This window comes from Sphaeramia orbicularis, chromosome 4 (assembly GCF_902148855.1).
Source record: "Sphaeramia orbicularis chromosome 4, fSphaOr1.1, whole genome shotgun sequence".
Taxonomy (NCBI): domain Eukaryota; kingdom Metazoa; phylum Chordata; class Actinopteri; order Kurtiformes; family Apogonidae; genus Sphaeramia; species Sphaeramia orbicularis.
Genome location: NC_043960.1, coordinates 59,736,695 through 59,758,768, shown reverse-complemented (window position 1 = coordinate 59,758,768; position 22,074 = coordinate 59,736,695). Strand labels below are relative to the sequence as shown.

The following is a 22,074-nucleotide window of genomic DNA, read 5'->3' as shown; positions in this document are numbered from 1 at the left end:
TTATTTTGGTGAAGAAGTCACAACTTCAGGAAAAAAAAATCCAATTCTTTTATTTTTTTATTTTAATTAAAAGAATTATCAAATTAAAAATATTTTTTTTTTTAAATTCACATTTTTTTAAGTTCACTGTAATTTCACCAAGAAAATCTCATCATGTCACGATGGATAATTTTTCTCTAAATTCCAGTTTTATTCTCGTTACTTTCGGACACGGTTCTTTGAATATTTTGTCGGTTTCTTGTCGTTTCGTCTCCGTTCTGAGACTTTGACGTTCCATCGACTGCAGAAAAAACACCTTAAAGCCATAAATGTGAGAGATGGGATTTATTTTCCTAAAGTTTTCAGCCCCAGACACAAACACAAAGACACACTTTGTGGATTTAACACTAATTTTGACACAAAATAAAAGTAGCCCTGGAACTGAGCGTGTGCAGACTGAGTTTGTCCAAAAACACTGTCATGTGACACAGAAACAAAGAAATGATTATTTATGAGTTTGTTATGGATCAGTTTCACACAAACACAAGGAGTTTGTTTGTTGTTTAGTTTGAATTTAAAACCAAAAATGAAAAAAAAAAAAAAAAACTAAGGCTCCGCCCACAGCAGGTCTGATGCACAGTTTGCATTTTTGGGTCAAATCTGTTTTGTTTGTATGTTGGTTCATATTCGCATTAAATGTGACTTCTATCAGTTTTGAGTCTGAACTGAATGTGACCCTGAAGTGACACACATGCACTAAAGAGGTCCTGAAGTGACCCACATGGATTAAAGAGGTCCAGATGGAATACGGGTCCTGATGGTCACAGTGGAAAATATCAGATCTGGGTCAGATTTAGGACCACATATGAAAGTGGTCTGGGTCAGATTTAGGACCACATATGAAAGTGGTCTGGGTCAGATTTAGGACCACATATGAAAGTGGTCTGGGTCAGATTTAGGACCACATATGAACGCAGGTCCATAAACTAACTGGTAAATCTGACTTGTGTCTGAAATAAACTCGGTCCAAACCTATAAACATGTCTAATCCAATCTGTAGAATCAGATTCTATTCATTATAAATACACGTTTACACTGGAGCAAACTCACACTCAGCTGTGATTAGAGATGAGGAGGAGGATTATTATTATTATTATAATTATTATTATTACAGATTAGTTTCATCTGTGGTTTTAGACAAGGTTTTCTGTTGCCACAGTTCCCTCTGTTGCCTTCGTTGCCTCAGTGCGTTGCTGCCCTCTGCTGGACTCTCAACACAACCAGCTGCCTCATTGACACTGATCAGTAAGAGTCTGGGTCAGAACCAGTGGACCCATCAGAACCAGAGGAAACACAACCCATCCCGTTCTACCTGAACCCGTTAAAATGATGGTTCTGCTGATCCATTAGGTTCAACATCAACAGGTTCTGTTAAAGTCTGGGTCCAGACCCGGTTCCACCGGTTCAGAACCAGAACCTGTTCAAGGAGACGCTGAATGTGTGAATATTGAACTGGGGTCATGTGGTCCAAACCCAAACCAGGTTCTGGAACAGGACACAGATTAGAACCAAAGGTCTGGTCCAAAAAGAACCTGGTTTAGACCTGGAGGAGGAACTGTATCTGACCCACATGGACCCACATAGACCTACATGGACCTACACTGACCTACATAAACCCACATGGACCCACATAGACCTACATGGACTCACATAGACCTACATGGACCCACATGGACTCACATAGACCCACATGGACCCACATAGACCTACATGGACTCCCATAGACCCACATAGACCTACATGGACCCACATAGACCTACATGGACTCACATAGACCCACATGGACCCACATAGACCTACATGGACTCCCATAGACCCACATGGACCCACATAGACCTACATGGACCCACATAGACCCACATGGACCCACATAGACCTACATGGACCCACATAGACCTACATGGACTCCCATAGACCCACATGGACCCACATAGACCTACATGGACCCACATAGACCCAGACACTGGACAGTGGTCTGATCAGTCCAGTAACAAATCCTCTGTCCTTGTTTCATCTCCTCTCCTCCTCCTCTCCTCCTCTGCTTTCTTTTTCTTTTTTCCTCTGATTTCCTCTCATCTCCTTCTCTCCTTTCCTTGTTTCACCCCCCCCCCCCCCCCCGGTCCTCGGTGGGCGGGTCTGGGCTCTCTGCCGGTCTCTGTCGGTCCCCTGTCTGTCGGATGTGGATCAGATGATCGGGGCGGTGCGGACTGATCTGGACATGGAGTGAGTACATGGTTCTGGGTTCGGTTCTGCTGGGGGTCTATGCGGGTCCTGCCGGTCTTGGTGGGTCGCTGTGGACTCGGGGCTCGTGCGGGTCTGGTGTCGTCATGGTGCCGCATCAGCCCCGCATCAGAACCGCTGAGTCAGGGTTCTGATGCGCGCACACCGGCCCGGGACCACCGGAGCCCGGGACCGGGGCTTCGGGGGGCTTTGTGGGGGGCTGTGCGGACCCCGGTCCGGGTTGTCGGGTTTCTGCGGTGACTTTTGTGTCTTTGCGGGTTTGAATGTTTCACGCGCTTCAAAGTCCACGGACACGCGCCGGCGCTCTACTTTATTCAGCGGAAGCAGACCGGAAGAGGCCGATCACTCATCAATAAGCCTGAGCAGGCCTTATAATTACATATCGATCCGTTTTTGTTCTAAAGGACCTGATTTGGGATCAATAGATGCTGACAAGTGACATGAGTTATGACAGGACGACTTCCGGTGATGCCCTTCAAAATAAAAGTCTGGTTGGCGAATCAGGTTTAGTTTAGTTTATTGAATAAAAAACCTAAAAATGGTTTAAAATGTGAATAAACTGATTTAACTGATTCTAAAAGTTGGAAGTAACTCTGTATGTTTACTTTACCCACATATTTCCATTTTACACTATTTTAAACCGATATTTATATTTTCTCTCATGTCAGACTGAAAACGTTGACACTAAAATAATAAAATGACAAATATTTTTGATGAAAAACTACTTTTGTCTCCTCGACTCCATATTAGTGAGTATTTGTCCACTTGTTTCTAACAATTAAAGAATAGAACTATTAAGTCAGATTTGAGATACTTTTAATATTGTAAAAACCGGTAAAACTGTCCCAAAAAATGGACATGATGAAGAAAAAAAAAAGGACACAATGGAGCAAATGATGGAAAAAATAATCAACGAAACTGGACAAAAAAAATGAGACGATGACAAATGAGTTTCTGAAATGAACCGGTTCAGACGGAGATGCATTCATTTTCTCTGATATTATCAATAAATCAATCAATAAAAGTTTCATCCTGGCGTTTTACTGTAAATAATACATTTATTCTGAATGACATTTGATCCATTTGAACTAAAAACTTTCGTTTAATTAATTAAAATAAAATCTGTTTTGTTTTGTTTTAATTATGTAGGAAACTTTAACCAGGTTTGTCAATAATCTATCAAACTAAAGCTCCCTGTTTATATTATAATTAGACTTAATAATGTGTCATAATCGATAAATATTCTTCAGTAACTTTTGAATTTAGAAACAAAAAAAAAACTATGAATAAACTTGGCATCAAAAACTTGGTAAAAAAAAAAAAAAGTTAAAACTAGTTCAAATCTAAATAATCAAAAAATCCAGAACTTGATATTAAATAATGTGAGGAAGGTGAGTCTTTTCTGTTTTTAATATATTTATTTCATCTTCACAGAGATTTTTTTTTTTTTTACATCATTTTAAACTTTACTTCATCAACTATAATTATTGTTATTATGAATATTATGAAATATAAAACATATTTTATTCCATTAAAGCTCTACCGTATGATGTGGCATTTTTACACTTTTCTTTTGTCATCTTCAAATGCTCCTAATAAGTGTGTGTCAAACTAAAATGTAAAAGAAATCCACCAGGTATTGAAACTCAAAAATGTTTAATTCTCATATATTTCTGATAAAAGTCTGACCAATCATTTTAGTCGGTCCGAATGAAATAATTGGCCGAACCTGACTGAGCCTCCTGTCAATCATCCATTACGGCCGTCCAGCATCCGATCCATCATCACCGTCTCCACATCCGATATGTGTCCGTCTGAATCTGACGCTTCACTGGTGCTGCTTCTCCTGTCACTGACCACAGTCCACTGACCACAGTCTACTGTCCACTGACCACAGTCTACTGACCACAGTCTACTGTCCACTGACCACAGTCTACTGACCACTGACCACAGTCCACTGACCACAGTCCACTGACCACAGTCTACTGTCCACTGACCACAGTCTACTGACCACTGACCACAGTCCACTGACCACAGTCTACTGACCACTGACCACAGTCTACTGTCCACTGACCACAGTCTACTGACCACTGACCACAGTCCACTGACCACTGACCACAGTCCACTGACCACAGTCTACTGTCCACTGACCACAGTCTACTGACCACTGACCACAGTCCACTGACCACAGTCTACTGACCACTGACCACAGTCTACTGTCCACTGACCACAGTCTACTGACCACTGACCACAGTCCACTGACCACAGTCTACTGTCCACTGACCACAGTCTACTGTCCACTGACCACAGTCCACTGACCACAGTCTACTGTCCACTGACCACAGTCTACTGACCACTGACCACAGTCCACTGACCACAGTCTACTGTCCACTGACCACAGTCTACTGTCACTGACCACAGTCTACTGACCACTGACCACAGTCTACTGTCACTGACCACAGTCTACTGTCCACTGACCACAGTCTACTGACCACAGTCTACTGTCACTGACCACAGTCTACTGTCACTGACCACAGTCTACTGACCACTGACCACAGTCTACTGTCCACTGACCACAGTCTACTGACCACTGACCACAGTCTACTGTCACTGACCACAGTCTACTGTCACTGACCACAGTCTACTGACCACTGACCACAGTCTACTGTCCACTGACCACAGTCTACTGACCACTGACCACAGTCCACTGACCACAGTCTACTGTCCACTGACCACAGTCTACTGTCCACTGACCACAGTCTACTGACCACTGACCACAGTCTACTGTCCACTGACCACAGTCTACTGACCACTGACCACAGTCCACTGACCACAGTCTACTGTCCACTGACCACAGTCTACTGTCCACTGACCACAGTCCACTGACCACAGTCTACTGACCACTGACCACAGTCTACTGTCCACTGACCACAGTCTACTGACCACTGACCACAGTCCACTGACCACAGTCTACTGTCCACTGACCACAGTCTACTGTCACTGACCACAGTCTACTGACCACTGACCACAGTCTACTGTCACTGACCACAGTCTACTGTCCACTGACCACAGTCTACTGACCACTGACCACAGTCTACTGTCACTGACCACAGTCTACTGTCACTGACCACAGTCTACTGACCACTGACCACAGTCTACTGTCCACTGACCACAGTCTACTGTCACTGACCACAGTCTACTGTCACTGACCACAGTCTACTGACCACTGACCACAGTCTACTGTCCACTGACCACAGTCTACTGACCACTGACCACAGTCCACTGACCACAGTCTACTGTCCACTGACCACAGTCTACTGTCCACTGACCACAGTCTACTGACCACTGACCACAGTCTACTGTCCACTGACCACAGTCTACTGACCACTGACCACAGTCTACTGTCCACTGACCACAGTCTACTGACCACTGACCACAGTCTACTGTCCACTGACCACAGTCTACTGACCACTGACCACAGTCCACTGACCACAGTCTACTGTCCACTGACCACAGTCTACTGTCACTGACCACAGTCTACTGACCACTGACCACAGTCTACTGTCACTGACCACAGTCTACTGTCCACTGACCACAGTCTACTGTCACTGACCACAGTCTACTGTCACTGACCACAGTCTACTGACCACTGACCACAGTCTACTGTCCACTGACCACAGTCTACTGTCACTGACCACAGTCTACTGTCACTGACCACAGTCTACTGACCACTGACCACAGTCTACTGTCCACTGACCACAGTCTACTGACCACTGACCACAGTCCACTGACCACAGTCTACTGTCCACTGACCACAGTCTACTGTCCACTGACCACAGTCTACTGTCCACTGACCACAGTCTACTGACCACTGACCACAGTCTACTGTCCACTGACCACAGTCTACTGACCACTGACCACAGTCCACTGACCACAGTCTACTGTCCACTGACCACAGTCTACTGTCACTGACCACAGTCTACTGACCACTGACCACAGTCTACTGTCACTGACCACAGTCTACTGTCCACTGACCACAGTCTACTGACCACTGACCACAGTCCACTGACCACAGTCTACTGTCCACTGACCACAGTCTACTGTCCACTGACCACAGTCTACTGACCACTGACCACAGTCTACTGTCCACTGACCACAGTCTACTGACCACTGACCACAGTCCACTGACCACAGTCTACTGTCCACTGACCACAGTCTACTGTCCACTGACCACAGTCTACTGACCACTGACCACAGTCTACTGTCCACTGACCACAGTCTACTGACCACTGACCACAGTCCACTGACCACAGTCTACTGTCCACTGACCACAGTCTACTGACCACTGACCACAGTCTACTGTCCACTGACCACAGTCTACTGACCACTGACCACAGTCTACTGACCACTGACCACAGTCTACTGTCCACTGACCACAGTCTACTGACCACTGACCACAGTCCACTGACCACAGTCTACTGTCCACTGACCACAGTCTACTGTCACTGACCACAGTCTACTGACCACTGACCACAGTCTACTGTCACTGACCACAGTCTACTGTCCACTGACCACAGTCTACTGTCACTGACCACAGTCTACTGTCACTGACCACAGTCTACTGACCACTGACCACAGTCTACTGTCCACTGACCACAGTCTACTGTCACTGACCACAGTCTACTGTCACTGACCACAGTCTACTGTCCACTGACCACAGTCTACTGACCACTGACCACAGTCCACTGACCACAGTCTACTGTCCACTGACCACAGTCTACTGTCCACTGACCACAGTCTACTGTCCACTGACCACAGTCTACTGACCACTGACCACAGTCTACTGTCCACTGACCACAGTCTACTGACCACAGTCTACTGTCCACTGACCACAGTCTACTGACCACTGACCACAGTCCACTGACCACAGTCTACTGTCCACTGACCACAGTCTACTGTCACTGACCACAGTCTACTGACCACTGACCACAGTCTACTGTCACTGACCACAGTCTACTGTCCACTGACCACAGTCTACTGTCACTGACCACAGTCTACTGTCACTGACCCCAGTCTACTGTCACTGACCACAGTCTACTGACCACTGACCACAGTCTACTGTCCACTGACCACAGTCTACTGTCACTGACCACAGTCTACTGTCACTGACCACAGTCTACTGTCCACTGACCACAGTCTACTGACCACTGACCACAGTCCACTGACCAGTCTACTGTCCACTGACCACAGTCTACTGTCCACTGACCACAGTCTACTGACCACTGACCACAGTCTACTGTCCACTGACCACAGTCTACTGACCACAGTCTACTGTCCACTGACCACAGTCTACTGACCACTGACCACAGTCCACTGACCACAGTCTACTGTCCACTGACCACAGTCTACTGTCACTGACCACAGTCTACTGACCACTGACCACAGTCTACTGTCACTGACCACAGTCTACTGTCCACTGACCACAGTCTACTGTCACTGACCACAGTCTACTGTCACTGACCACAGTCTACTGTCACTGACCACAGTCTACTGACCACTGACCACAGTCTACTGTCCACTGACCACAGTCTACTGTCACTGACCACAGTCTACTGTCACTGACCACAGTCTACTGTCCACTGACCACAGTCTACTGACCACTGACCACAGTCCACTGACCACAGTCTACTGTCCACTGACCACAGTCTACTGTCCACTGACCACAGTCTACTGACCACTGACCACAGTCTACTGTCTAGGATGTGTTTGGATAGAACTGACATGCACATGTGGAAGGAAAAAACGGATTTATGAACAGAAACGACAACTGAGGGGAACAAACGGGAGTCTGATGAATGAAGGATGGAGATAAAAGTCTGGAAGTCAGCTGTACTGGACTGAACAGGTCTGCATAAAGCTCAGCTTTTCTGACCACAGGACTCATACAGGTACATGTACCTGGTGTCACACATGTAGGATTATGTGGATGAGAAATGTACGGACTAGGAAACCGCAAATGTCCACGGAAAATTTGCAGAGGCCACGCGTTCACAGTGCGTGTGCCCGTCACCTGGGCACTGCAGTGAAGACCCTGACCCAGTACTGCACAGACCACACCCTTAAATACAGACCACACCCTTAAATACAGACCACACCCTTAAACACAGACCACACCCTTAAATACAGACCACACCCTTAAACACAGACCACACCCTTAAATCCAGGCTCTACTGATGGAACAGGGGCCGCGGGCCGCAGCAGGTGGATGATACATGTGATCACTGAGGGAGGGGTCCACGGACACACCGAAGTGGACCGGACTTTCCCCTCTGCTTCCTCCGCGTGCATCAGGTGAGAGGAGGCGAGCATCAGAGCTCAGGCAAGGGGAAGTGGGCGGGGCTTTGGAGGGAGGCGGGTCGTTCATGTTCAAACTTTTACTAAGTGCTGTGAGAAACGCCACATCGGTAGGTAGAGCTTTAAAGGAGGTTTATTGACTTTTAATGGTCATTAATCTATTATTTAGACTTAAATGTTTCATTCACAAAGAAAATTTAGAAAAACTAAAAGTAACAGGATTTAATTTGGATAAATCAGATTTAAAGTAGTAGAAGTACAAATACTGGAGTAAAAGTACCTGAAGAAAAGTACTTTATGTTCTGTAAAGTACTTTTATCTTCATCACTGATCAGATGTGGTTTTGACGCTCGGATCAATAAAACATTTCTCTAAAAGCTTTTATCAATCGTCGTCTTAATGCAACAAATAAAATATTAATGAAATCAGAAAAAATAGAAGAATTTAGTTGAAATATTGACTGATTTTATTCAGTTTATTAGAAACTAGTTTTAAATCTATAAACCTGGACTGAACTTCAGTACAGAGACACAAATATGAGTCAAAAAAGGCAGAGTCTACTGGCACCAAATATGGGCATATCTATTCCACAGAGCCAATCATGGATGCTGTTCCGTGAGGGGGCGGAGTCATGGGGGTACGTGTAATTATAGTCATTATGTTCAGAATACAGAATAAATAAAATATAAAAGTGTAATATTAAACACGATAAATACATTAATAGAATAAAACTGACACTTATTCCAATATTTTTAAAAACTCAGACCCCGCCCCCAAAAAAGGCTTTGGTAACATTGGAAGAACATTTCTATTTTATGTTATTCAACATGAGTTTATCTGAGTAAATAAGGAATTATTTAATGTTGATGAAAGGTTCATTTATTTATTAATGACCAGTTCATTTATTTTTTCTTATCAGTGAAAAACCACACTTTACAGTTTATATTTTATTTATTTATGTATTTAATAGGGACAGTGCACATTAATGAACATCTCCAGCAGTGTCAGCTGTAAATCTGTCAGGTTGTAGCAGCAGTGCTCATTTCCATCTGTCGTCCCTCGGCAGGTGACAGCAAAGACAGTGGACAAAAAGGCAAAATATTGTAAAAGACATCGTAAAAAGACAGTAAACAGAAATGCAAACATCCTAAAAACACCCAGAACAACACAGTGAGGACGGTCTACTGACGGTCCCAGGTCTGGTTTTCCTTCATCCAGTGTTTCAGCTGGGATCTGAAGGAGGCAGAGGACTGGGAGTCTGTTCTGTTCAGCGCTAAACTGGTCCAACATTCAGTCCCAGTGACTGACAGTGTGGTTTGTCCAATAATAGTGCGCCTGCGTGGCCCCTCCCACTGACAGAGCTGTGGCCCCTCCCACTGACAGAGCGGGATTTGATCAAATCTGTCCAGGGAGGAGGGGCCAGTCCATCCAAGACTTTATATATCAGGCAAGCATTTTTAAAATTCACAAAATTATTCAAATTAAGAAATTTATATTTATCTAAAACAATGCAGTGGTGGAAATGAAATGTTTTTTTATCAAATATTTTTATGGCTTTTTAAAAAAGTGATTCTATGGGTTTGAGTGATGTGCCAAAAGCAAGTGAGCAGGAAGTTCAACAGTATTCAATATGAGAGAAAACCATAGAGTGTAAAAACATCTGAGCTCATGGAGGGTCAACAAGGGTCTGACCTGTTTAAATGTTGCACATTCAAATGTACTGGATTCTTCAGTCGCTTACACCAAATTAATTTATAAAGGTTTGTTATTTTTAATGAACTAAAGTTAATGTCGTTAATAACCACCTTAACTCTGCCTGATAATAATAAATGGTGTTATTTAAGGTGGAATGGACTCATTAAGGCGGTCCTTCACAATCGCTCCACTGGAGTGAATGAGGACACATCTGTCCGTCACTAATACTACTTCCTGTCCAGACCAGGTCTCATCTAACCACGCCCCCTCATCAAAAAGAGGTTTTTTGTAAACATAGAAAAAGGGCTTTGTAGAAGCGACGTGACGAAAACTAGAACTGTAAAAAGATTATCGTTAAATGAAATAAAAACTAGAATTCAAAGAAAAACCAGAACTAACTGAAACTGTATTGTGTGTTTACTAAACTAACTAAAACAGAAAAATTCTGGATCAAATTCCCTTGGTTTTGGTCTTTGTCAATGTCAGATTGATGTTCAATGGATTTCTTTGTCTCTCTCAGTTTTCTGTGCTGTCTCCATACGACACTTTTTGCTCCGTCACTTGTGTTCACTTGTGGTTTCCAGTCGTCTTCTGGTCCCCACTCTACCTGGAAACATGGAGACTAAAGCAGCAGAGTCCTGTCTGGGATTGATTTGAATAGGAGCACAGAGAAGAAGAGAAAAGAGACCACTGAACTACAACTGAACTACAACTGAACTACAACTGAACTACAACTGAACTACAACTAAACTACAACTGAACTACAACTGAACTACAACTGAACTACAACTAAACTACAACTGAACTACAACTGAACTACAACTGAACTACAACTAAACTACAACTGAACTACAACTGAACTACAACTGAACTACAACTAAACTACAACTGAACTACAACTGAACTACAACTAAACTACAACTGAACTACAACTGAACTACAACTGAACTACAACTAAACTACAACTGAACTACAACTAAACTAAACTACAACTGAACTACAACTGAACTACAACTAAACTACAACTGAACTACAACTGAACTACAGCTGAACTACAACTGAACTACAACTGAACTACAACTGAACTACAACTAAACTACAACTGAACTACAACTAAACTACAACTGAACTACAACTGAACTACAACTAAACTAAACTACAACTGAACTACAACTGAACTAAGCTACAACTGAACTACAACTGAACTACAACTGAACTACAACTAAACTAAACTACAACTGAACTACAACTAAAACTAAAACTAAACTAAAATTAAACTAAAACTAAACTAAACTAAAACTAAACTAAACTAAAACTAAGCATTTAGAAAAAAAAAGAAAACTAATCAAAACTATCCAACCTGCTCTAAAAACGAATTAAAACAAACTGAATCAGAGGGAAAAAAAAGTCCAAACTAAATCAAACTAAACTGGAATGAAAAATCCAAAACTACTGGAACCTTGGTAGAAGCATTTTTAAAAATAAATCCATATTTTTGGTTGAAAAACTTCACTTTCACTTCTAAAACTGAACGTTTGTGTTGGATGTTCTCTGAGCTCATGTTAGAAGAGTACACATAGAACCAGGACCAGGACCAGGACCAGGGCCCTGATTGGCTCTGTGCTAACAGACACATGACAAAGGTCAAAGGTCAAAGGTGGTCCCACTACATACAAATAAAGTACGTATGTATGTAAGATAAATAAAACGAGGTTAAACAGAATAAATAGATGTGGACGAGTTTATTTAGACAGAATTCACAGTTTACTGACGAGTTAAAACATGTTTCATAAATAATTAGAATTATATTAATATTACATTTATGTGTAAGTTTACGTCTGTGACATCAATGCAAAATTCAAACTAATAAAAATCACAACATACTACGGTGGCCCAGAGGTGCAACAGCCCAAAAAAGGTATCCACTATATATTTTTAAAATAACTTTATTGTTAGCGCACTAAACTCCACTTCCAGTGGGTTACTTTGTTAGCATTAGCCACATTAGCAGAAGGTCTTAAAAATTTTCAGCCTATGCTTTTATTTTTTGTGGTGGCTTTAATTTTAAAGCAAGAGACCTTTGGATAAACAGCGCCCCCTTATTTTGAAAAGGTGGAGGATGTTTTTTTTTTTCTAACAGCGGATAATTTTTTGGGCTGTTCCACCTCTGGGCCACAGTAAGATACAACTCAAAGAATAAAAAAAAACACTAAAAACATGTCAAATTAAAAAATAACGAATGTTTCAGTGTTAAAAATAGTATAAACAACAAAATAATTTCAATTTCAATAAAACACCATCAATAGGAAATGAAACAGATTTACTTTGAATTATGACGATAAATGGGTTCAAAGTTTTCACGAACAGGAAAAACACATTTGAATTCAGTGATTTTATTTTTTTATGATTTTTTTTTCTTGGTGTCATTTATGTTTGAAGTGTCTAAACCATCAGTGTTCATGTTTGTACGTTTTTTCTTTGTTTATTCATATTCAGGTCCTGGTTCTTCAGTTTCTGATTTTCCAGCTGTTTTAACTTCATCTTTTATTTTTCTGTGTTTTACCCATGAGTCTTTGCTGCTCAGGTTCAGCCTGTGTCTGGATCTGTGGTGCTTTTATTGTGAAAGGGCTGCTCCGGGGTCGGCGCGAGGCTGTGGCAATGCTGCAGCGGGGGGCGGGGCCTCAGGGGGCGGGTCTCATATCAGGACAAGGACACAGACTGTGTTCTGTTTGAGAAGCAGAAAAAGAAACTGAGCACAGACAGAAAAAAGAAACAGATGATTTATAAAAAAAGAAACTGAGCACAGACAGAAAAAAGAAACAGATGATTTATAAAAAAAGAAACTGAGCACAGACAGAAAAAAGAAACAGATGATTTATAAAAAAAAAAAGAAACTGAGCACAGACAGAAAAAAGAAACAGATGATTTATAAAAAAAGAAACTGAGCACAGACAGAAAAAAGAAACAGATGATTTATAAAAAAAGAAACTGAGCACAGACAGAAAAAAGAAACAGATGATTTATAAAAAAAGAAACTGAGCACAGACAGAAAAAAGAAACAGATGATTTATAAAAAAAGAAACTGAGCACAGACAGAAAAAAGAAACAGATGATTTATAAAAAAAAAAGAAACTGAGCACAGACAGAAAAAAGAAACAGATGATTTATAAAAAAAAAAGAAACTGAGCACAGACAGAAAAAAGAAACAGATGATTTATAAAAAAAAGAAACTGAGCACAGACAGAAAAAAGAAACAGATGATTTATAAAAAAAGAAACTGAGCACAGACAGAAAAAAGAAACAGATGATTTATAAAAAAAAAAAAAAGAAACTGAGCACAGACAGAAAAAAGAAACAGATGATTTATAAAAAAAAAAAAAGAAACTGAGCACAGACAGAAAAAAGAAACAGATGATTTATAAAAAAAGAAACTGAGCACAGACAGAAAAAAGAAACAGATGATTTATAAAAAAAAGAAACTGAGCACAGACAGAAAAAAGAAACAGATGATTTATAAAAAAGAAACTGAGCACAGACAGAAAAAAGAAACAGATGATTTATAAAAAAAGAAACTGAGCACAGACAGAAAAAAGAAACAGATGATTTATAAAAAAAAAAGAAACTGAGCACAGACAGAAAAAAGAAACAGATGATTTATAAAAAAAAAAAAGAAACTGAGCACAGACAGAAAAAAGAAACAGATGATTTATAAAAAAAGAAACTGAGCACAGACAGAAAAAAGAAACAGATGATTTATAAAAAAAAAAAAAAAGAAACTGAGCACAGACAGAAAAAAGAAACAGATGATTTATAAAAAAAAAAAAGAAAAGAAACTGAGCACAGACAGAAAAAAGAAACAGATGATTTATAAAAATAAAAAAAACCTGATCATGTACAGAAAAAAACCCTGATCATTTATGTAGAAAAACCTGAACATTTAAAGAAAACCGCAGGAATCTGAGTGAAAGGAAAGAAAATCAAACCAGCCTTCGACTGCAGACGTTCGTCTGTGATCTGGAGAAAAAACAATAAAACCAGAAGAAATCTGCAGAAAATATAGAATAAATGAAGCAGAAGCAGTGGAAGTACTAATACACAAGTACAAGTACTCAGGAGTACTTTTACTCATAGTCTGTTGTTTGATAATAATAATAATAATAATAATAATAATAATAATAATAATAATAATTATTATTATTATTATTATTATTATTATTATTATTATATTAATTGTCTTTGGTGGTTTTTACTGGTCTGTACTGGTCTATAGTGGTCTGTACTGGTCTGTACTGGTCTGTACTGGTCTATAGTGGTCTGTACTGGTCTATAGTGGTCTGTACTGGTCTGTAGTGGTCTTTAGTGGTCTGTACTGGTCTGTACTGGTCTGTAGTGGTCTGTACTGGTCTGTAGTGGTCTGTACTGGTCTTTAGTGGTCTGTACTGGTCTGTACTGGTCTGTAGTGGTCTTTAGTGGTCTGTACTGGTCTGTACTGGTCTGTACTGGTCTGTAGTGGTCTGTACTGGTCTTTAGTGGTCTGTACTGGTCTGTACTGGTCTGTAGTGGTCTGTAGTGGTCTGTACTGGTCTTTAGTGGTCTGTAGTGGTCTGTACTGGTCTGTACTGGTCTGTAGTGGTCTGTAGTGGTCTGTAGTGGTCTGTACTGGTCTTTAGTGGTCTGTAGTGGTCTGTAGTGGTCTGTACTGGTCTTTAGTGGTGTGTACTGGTCTGTACTGGTCTGTACTGGTCTGTAGTGGTCTGTACTGGTCTGTAGTGGTCTGTAGTGGTCTGTACTGGTCTTTAGTGGTCTGTAGTGGTCTGTAGTGGTCTGTACTGGTCTGTACTGGTCTGTAGTGGTCTGTAGTGGTCTGTAGTGGTCTGTACTGGTCTTTAGTGGTCTGTAGTGGTCTGTAGTGGTCTGTACTGGTCTTTAGTGGTGTGTACTGGTCTGTACTGGTCTGTACTGGTCTGTAGTGGTCTGTAGTGGTCTGTAGTGGTCTGTACTGGTCTTTAGTGGTCTGTAGTGGTCTGTAGTGGTCTGTACTGGTCTGTACTGGTCTGTACTGGTCTGTAGTGGTCTGTAGTGGTCTGTACTGATGTTTTAGTTTTTGGATGAAATGTTAAACACCTCAGAGTCACGTGTGTGGTGCTGGTCTCCAGTGGTCCTGGTCTCCAGTGGTCCTGGTCTCTGATGGTCCTGGTCATTGGTGGTCCTGATCTCTGGTGGTGCTGGTCTCCAGTGGTCCTGGTCTCTGGTGGTGCTGGTCTCTGGTGGTGCTGGTCTCCAGTGGTCCTGGTCTCTGGTGGTCCTGGTCTCTGTTCATCCTCTGTTGTTTTTTTTTTGCTTCTATTATGGGATAGTCTGTCTCTGGGCTCGGTCTCCATGGAGACGGCAGCAGCTCAGACAAAAACTGCTGAAGTCTGCAGAGTCCAGGACTTAACCCCCTTTAGACCAGACCACATAAGATCACATCAGACCAGTCCAGCAGAGTCCAGGACTTAACCTCCTTTAGACCAGACCACATCAGACCAGTCCAGCAGAGTCCAGGACTTAACCCCCTTTAGACCAGACCACATCAGATCACATCAGACCAGTCCTCATCAGACCAGTCCACATCAGACCAGTGCACATCAGACCAGTCCACATCAGACCAGTCCACATCAGACCAGTCCTCATCAGACCAGTCCACATCAGACCAGTGCACATCAGACCAGTCCACATCAGACCAGTCCTCATCAGACCAGTCCACATCAGACCAGTCCACACCAGACCAGTCCTCATCAGACCAGTCCACATCAGACCAGTGCACAGCAGACCAGTCCTCATCAGACCAGTCCACATCAGACCAGTCCACATCAGACCAGTGCACATCAGACCAGTGCACAGCAGACCAGTCCTCATCAGACCAGTCCACATCAGACCAGTCCTCATCAGACCAGTCCACATCAGACCAGTGCACATCAGACCAGTCCACATCAGACCAGTCCACATCAGACCAGTCCACATCAGACCAGTCCACATCAGACCAGTGCATGCCCGCTGCATTGTTTTACTTTAGAATGTGGTCTGGTCTGGTTCCTAGTACCCCTGGGCTTCTTCCTAGTACCCCTTGGGGTCTGGGTACCCCCCTTTGGGAACCCCTGGTCTACTTCAGCCTCCTGTTCAAACCACTGGTTCTGCATGTGGACGGACCCAGACCTAAACCACACCCACATGTTCTGGTCCGTATGAAAACTAGAACGTGATGTCATGAGTTGCGTACAGAAAACACGCCACTTTTAATTGGCGTGTTTTCAGTACGCTTTATAAGCTTTCAGCGTGTATATTTACGCTGCGTAAAATAACACGCTATGAATGCGATTAGCAGTTAGGGTTAGAAATTAGTGCCTAGCGCATTGACACACCATCAAATGGTGTTAAATAACACGCGAAAGGATGAAAGTGTGTACGTGTAGCACGAAGACTGCAACGAACTGTCGTCACATACAACGGGATTTGATGAGATCAGTCTGAAATAAGAGCAGAACAGATTTGGGTTTTTGACGACAGCACAGATCCTCCAGACCTGGTTTAAACACTTTAGACCTGGTTTAAACAGTCCAGACCTGGTTTAAACACTTTAGACCTGGTTTAAACAGTCCAGACCTGGTTTAAACACTTTAAACCTGGTTTAAACAGTCCAGACCTGGTTTAAACACTTTAAACCTGGTTTAAACAGTCCAGACCTGGTTTAAACACTTTAGACCTGGTTTAAACAGTCCAGACCTGGGTTAAACACTTTAAACCTGGTTTAAACAGTCCAGACCTGGTTTAAACACTTTAGACCTGGTTTAAACAGTCCAGACCTGGTTTAAACACTTTAAACCTGGTTTAAACAGTCCAGACCTGGTTTAAACACTTTAAACCTGGTTTAAACAGTCCAGACCTGGTTTAAACACTTTAGACCTGGTTTAAACAGTCCAGACCTGGTTTAAACACTTTAGACCTGGTTTAAACAGTCCAGACCTGGTTTAAACACTTTAGACCTGGTTTAAACAGTCCAGACCTGGTTTAAACACTTTAGACCTGGTTTAAACAGTCCAGACCTGGTTTAGTGCTGAGTCTTCACTCTCCGCCGCTCATGTGACAGTCCGTCACCACGGCAACGGGACGATGCTGCCTAAGTATGTGGAGTATGTGAGCGTCGGCCGAGAGGCCCCGGAGCAAGGCAGCGTCCTGAGGAGGGAGTTGAACCCAGGTCTAATTATAGACGGAAACGAGGGCAGGACTGGGTTTGATTTAAACCTGGGTTTAAATTCAACAGTTCCATTTTTAAAATCAGACTGAAGCAGTTTTCTTTAGTTTGAGTTGAACTGAATTAAATCGAATGGTTTGAATGAAGGTTTTTATCACTAGTTTTTTTGTTGTTTTATTTCCTCAAATCAACTCGTTTTATCAGACTTTTCTTCTTAGTTTTATCTTTTTTTATGTGAACCACCTAGTTGTAGTTGGTTTTTTCTGTAGTTTCAGTCTAGTCTGTGTTTTTCTTTGGTTGAATGGACAGTTTTTTGTTCAGTTTTTCATTAGTTTCAGTCTGTGTTTGAGTTTTCTTCACTTTCTGTCTTCAGTTTCAGTCGTGTTTTAAGGCTGTTTCTTTGACTGTAGTGTCTGTTCCAGTAGTTCTGAATTGTTCCGTGTGTGGGCTGGGACTGTTCATGGCTTCATTTGTTGGTTTTCTGAGGTTCAGAACTCTGTGAATATTTTCATGTGTTTGTGTTTTTTCTTGAACTCTTTCAGTTTCAGGTTCAGCATCTGAGCGTCGACTGTAGGAGTTAGAAACACACAGAGTTAAACGACAAACAGTGGATCTGATGTGTGTGTCTGTGTGTGTGTGTGTGTGTGTCTGTGTGTGTGTGTGTCTGTCTGTGTGTGTCTGTGTGTGTGTGTGTGTGTGTGTCTGTCTGTGTGTGTGTGTGTGGTGTCTGTGTGTGTGTGTGTGTCTGTGTGTGTGTGTCTGTGGTGTGTGTGTGTGTGTGTGTGTCTGTGTGTGTGTGTGTGTCTGTGTGTGTGTGTCTGTGGTGTGTGTGTGTGTGTGTGTGTGGTCTGTGTGTGTGTCTGTGTGTTGTGTGTCTGTGTGGTGTGTGTGTGTGTGTCTGTGTCTGTGTGTGTGTGTGTGTCTGTGTGTGTGTGTGTCTGTGTGTGTGTGTGTGTGTGTGTGTGTCTGTGTCTGTGTGTGTGTCTGTGTGTGTGTGTCTGTGTCTGTGTGTGTGTGTCTGTGTCTGTGTGTGTGTGTGTGTGTGTGTCTGTGTGTGTCTGTGTGTGTGTGTGTGTCTGTGTGTGTGTGTGTCCTGTCTGTGTGTGTGTGTGTGTGTGTGTGTCTGTGTGTGTGTGTGTGTGTCTGTGGTGTGTGGTGTGTGTGTGTCTGTGTGTGTGTGTCTGTGTGTGTGTGTGTCTGTGTTGTGTGTGTGTGTGTGTGTGTGTGTCTGTGTGTGTGTGTGTCTGTGTGTGTGTGTGTGTGTGTGTGTGTCTGTGTCGGTGTGTGTGTGTGTCTGTGTGTGTGTGTGTGTGTGTGTGTGTTGTGTGTGTGTCTGTGTGTGTGTGTGTGTGTCTGTGTGTGTGTGTGTGTGTGTGTCTGTGTGTGTCTGTATGTGTGTGTGTGTCTGTGTGTGTGTGTGTCTGTGTGTGTGTGTCTGTGTCTGTGTGTGTGTGTGTGTCTGTGTGTGTGTGTCTGTGTCTGTGTGTGTGTGTGTGTGTGTGTGTGTGTGTGTGTGTGTGTCTGTGTGTGTGTGTGTGTGTGTGTGTCTGTGTGTGTGTGTGTCTGTGTGTGTGTGTGTCTGTGTGTCTGTGTGTGTGTGTGTGTCTGTGTGTCTGTGTGTGTGTGTGTCTGTGTGTGTGTGTGTCTGTGTGTGTGTGTGTCTGTGTGCGTGTGTGTGTGTGTCTGTGTGTGTGTGTGTGGTGTGTGTCTGTGTGTGTGTGTGTCTGTGTGTGTGTGTGTCTGTGTGCGTGTGTGTGTGTGTGTCTGTGTGTGTGTGTGTGTGTCTGTGTGCGTGTGTGTGTGTGTGTGTCTGTGTGTCTGTGTGTGTGTGTGTGTGTGTTTTTCAGGACTCTCTGTCAGCAGGATCGTCTGCAGCTCATCGCGGTGAGTCCTTTTTACAGACTGTCCCTGAACACAACACAGACTGGACACTATATTCTTCATACACTGGAGTGCGATGCGTTCAGGTGTTGTGGTTTTCCACAGTGATCAGAGTTAATGAGTAGCAGGTTAATCCAAACTGTGACATCATCAGGTGGTTTGGGGGGGGGGGGGGGGGGGGGGGGTCAGTTTTCTTCCTCCATCACTGACACTAATGTTCACCTGAACCCAACTGTCACAGTCTGAGAACGTCCACATGCACTGGGGGGGGGGTCCAGGTTAGGGGGTTCCAGTGGATCCAGGTTAGGGGGGTTCCAGTGGATCCAGGTTAGGGGGTTCCAGTGGATCCAGGTTAGGGGGTTCCAGTGGATCCAGGTTAGGGGGGTTCCAGTGGATCCAGGTTAGGGGGGTCAGATGTGCTGCTGTGTCCTCCACACATAAATGAACTCATGTCTTCTACAAACTGATGCTCCTCTGATAACAGCAGCTTTTAGAACCCCCCCCCCCCTTCACCCCCCCTTCACCCCCCCAGGATGTGGTCTGAGCTCTGGATCAGATCAGGGAGGAGGAGGAGGACGGGGGGGAGTATTAATGCTCTTATTGATCTGGATACACACACACACACACACACACACATATTTCCCTCCAGCGTTGTGTTCATTGTGTTCATTGTGTTTGTTGTTTGTTTTGTTGTTTGTTGTGTTCTCAGTTTTGCTGTGTCCTGGTTCTGCAGCGTCTGTAGAACTGAACAGAAAACTGATATTGACATGAATTAAACAGGAAATGGTTGAAAATAAATATAAATATTGACATTAAAAGAGTTTTGGTTTGAATTATAATAAAACAGAGGAATTGAATTAATGTGATTTCAGTGATAAAATACAAAAACAAACAAACAAACCGCTCCTCTAATGTGTATTTGAGTTTAAAAGTTAAAGTCTAAGAGCTGGTGCTTCTTCATCATCATGTTCTAAACAGTTCTATTTGGATGTAATATTTAATCCATTTGTAGTGATTGACAGATGGGAGTTACTGAGTCACTGATCCCGGACGAGCCCCCACAAACGCCTGTTTTCATGTTAGAGGCTGAAAAAACACATGAAACACTTGCTTTTGTCGGTTTTACACAGATTACATAACACCTCGTACCGTGTTTAAAAGGTTTTTTGCAACGTTTTGAGTTAAATGGACGAGTGTGTCTGACTTCCTGTTTCCCATCATGCCTCAGGAGAAGAGGAAGTGGCAGACGGAGATCGAGAACAAGAAGCGTCAGCTGGAGGATGACAGGAGAGCGCTGCAGCATCTGAAGGTGAGACTGCAACAGGGCCAACAGGTCTGGAGTCCACATGTGGATGGGTTCCAAAGGCCCTTTAATGGGTTCCATCCGGTCCTGACCCGGGTCCACGGGTCCTGAAGAGGACCTAGGTATCCAGGAGGGTGTTCAGTCAGTAAAACCAGACTTATGATAAACAATAAAAACAGTTTCAACAAGATTATCATCAATCAATCCGGTAGTTGATCCCGGATGAGCCCCCAGAAAAGCCTGTTTTCATATTAGAAACTGAAAAAACACCTGAAACACGTTTGTTGAAGGTTGACCGACAAAAACACAGGTTTGACGTGAATTAAATAACGTCTCATATGTGTGTAAAAGGATCTTGTGTGGAAAGTTTTCATCTTATCTGTTCGTTCTGTTTTGTTCAACATGTTTTTGGTGAAAAACAGTAAAGAATGAGTTCTTCCTGGTGGTTTTTCTGGTTCAACTGGACTGGAGACATTTCATCTCTCATCCAAGAGACTTGTTCAGTTAAATCTGTTAAATATTTCATTCATCTGCAGATTTATGAAACTGTACGAAAAACTGTCAAAGGAAAATATGTCGATGAATTTCAAGTAAAAATCACTTCATTGATATTTTTGACTAGATCTAGAGGACGAGACTAGAGGACATGTTTTTGAGCTTCAGGTGCCGTTCTGGATCCGTCTTAAATGTACGGTTGTTGACTCGGTGGTTCTAGGATGGGGACCGTCCTTCTGTTGCTATGGTAACCACCATCACAATAAACCTCCTAATCTGAGCAGCCAATCAGAAGGCAGTTTGACGGGGCCGTTGTTCTTTGGTGTTTCATGGGCGTGTGCGGTTATTTTTAGGGCGTAGATCCAGAGGTGTGGCGACCCCGAACAGCTGATGAGTAAAAATAACCAACGGCAGATCTGAGATCAGACACTTTTATCCCAGGAACGACAGAAACGCAGAGAATGAGTTCACTGTTGGACACCAGAGGAGTGTTTGTAAGCACAACACAAACGCACAACGCACAAACACACAAACGCATGGACACACAAACACACAAATGCACAAATGCACAAACACACAAATGCACAAATACACAAACACACAAATGCACAAACACACAAACACACAAATACACAAACACACAAATGCACAAACACACAAATGCACAAACACACAAATGCACAAACACACAAACGCACAAACACACAAACGCACGGCTGATGATGAATGATCATGTGACACACTCACCCTCACTAAGACTCAGGTGGACTCAGATACAGATAGACATAGGACCAGACCAGAGGACCAGACCAGAGGACCAGACCGGAGGACCAGA

General features: G+C 42.9%; 1 pseudogene; it reads left to right on the top strand.

Annotated features, from left to right (window-relative positions):
• The first annotated feature begins 2,175 nt into the window (after nucleotides 1-2,175).
• Nucleotides 2,176-22,074, top strand: part of LOC115417644 (paralemmin-1-like) — a 28,245-nt pseudogene continuing 8,346 nt past the window's right edge.